Consider the following 1,807-nt stretch of genomic DNA (forward strand, 5'->3'; position numbering starts at 1 on the left):
TTCCCTCTAACTCCTGTCTGTCTTCAGTTCTCCCACCCTCCTTTTCCTGTCTCACTTTGTCTTCCTGTTTTATTTTCTTCTGTCTTCTTGTTGCTTCTCTGTCTTTTCCTTTCTGTCTCTTCTCCCTCTCTCCCTCTCTCTCTGTGTTGTCTCCCTCTGTCTCTTCTCCCTCTCTCTCTGTCTCACTCTGTCTCTGTTCTCTCCTTTCTCTTTGTCCCTGTTGTCTCCTCTCCTCTCTCTGTCTTTTCTTCTCTCCCTCTGTTTTCCAACTCTTTTCTGTCTCCCTTTTCTCTTTGTTTTTCTCTTTTCTCTCTGCTTCTCTCTCTCTCTCTCTCTCTCTCTCTCTCTCTCTCTCTCCTCTTTGTTTCTGTCTTTTCTCCTTGCTTTTTTCTCTCGCCTTCTCTTTCTCTCTCTCTGCTTCTCTCTCTGTCTCTTTTCTCTTTGTTTCTCTGTCTTTTCTCCTTGCTTCTTTCTCTCTCTCTCTCTTTTCTCTTTGTTTCTCTGTCTTTTCTCCTTGCTTTTTTCTCTCCCTGCTTCTCTCTCTCTTTTCTCTCTCCTTCTCTCTCTCTTTTCTCTCTCCTTCTCTCTCTCTCTCTCCCTGCTTCTCTCTCTTTTCTCTCTCCCTGCTTCTCTCTCTCTTTTCTCTCTCCTTCTCTTTCTCTCTCTCTCTCTCTCTCTCTTCTCTCTCCTTCTCTTTCTCTCTCTCTCTCTGCTTTTCTCTCTTTTCTCCCTCCTTCTCTTTCTCAGTTTGTTTTCCTTTCTAGCTTTAGTTTAAAAAAGCAGCAGTAGAAACTTTCAGGCTCCCTGGGAGTAAAAGAAAAAATAATTTAAAAAAGCAAACCATTTACTCCCCGGGAGCCTGAAATTTCCTACTGCTGCACCGGACATATAGTTTTTCTTCTTTTTACTATATACAGTATATAGGGATCCCACCTGTCAGCAATCAATACTAATCACTAGTCCCCACCCCCGTGCACACCCACCCTCCCCAGACCCACCCCCTGCAAGCCCGCACCCCACCCCATGTCACCCACCCATAGACAGTGCACTCACAGCACCCCCTGCCGTTTACTCCCGAGTACTGCACTCACAGCGCCACCTGGTGTTTGCCGGCCGGTACTGCACTCACAGCGCCACCTGCCGTCTGCCTAGCGGTACTGCACGCACAGCACCCCCTGCTGTTCTCTCCCGGGTACTGCATGCACAGCGCCCCCTGCCGTCCGCCGCGGCGCACTGCACCCGCGGCGCGCCCCCAATGACGTCACCAGCGCGACCCGCCCTAAAAAGGACCCCAGTGCACAGGCGTCCCCACCACTCGCCCGATCGAAACGGCGCCACCCACCCCACGCCCCCCAGACCCCCACGCGCGCCGCCGCCGGCCCCACGCGAACCGGAACGCCATTCCGGCCACACACAACCCACAAAAACCCCACAAAACCCCCCAAAACCGAGAAAAAAAATCCCAGTCCCGGCGGCCGCCATTTTGTCCCAAATGACGTCACCCCCCACCGCCGCCATCTTGCCCCCCACACCACGTGACCCCCCCCTCGCGGCCGCCATTTTGTCCCCCGCACCACGTGACCCCCCCTCGCGGCCGCCATCTTGTTGCCGTAAATGACGTCACCCCGGCGGCCGCCATTTTGCCGTAAATGACGTCACAGAGCACTCGCCGCCATCTTGGCTCTCGGGTCACGTGACCCCCGGCGGCCGCCATTTTGCTTCCCGCACCACGTGACCCAATGGGCACCGCCATCTTGGATGACATCACAAAGTCCGCCATCTTGGTCTCTCCGATCACGTGACCGCC

This window comes from Molothrus aeneus, chromosome 10 (genome assembly GCF_037042795.1).
Source record: "Molothrus aeneus isolate 106 chromosome 10, BPBGC_Maene_1.0, whole genome shotgun sequence".
NCBI lineage: Eukaryota > Metazoa > Chordata > Aves > Passeriformes > Icteridae > Molothrus > Molothrus aeneus.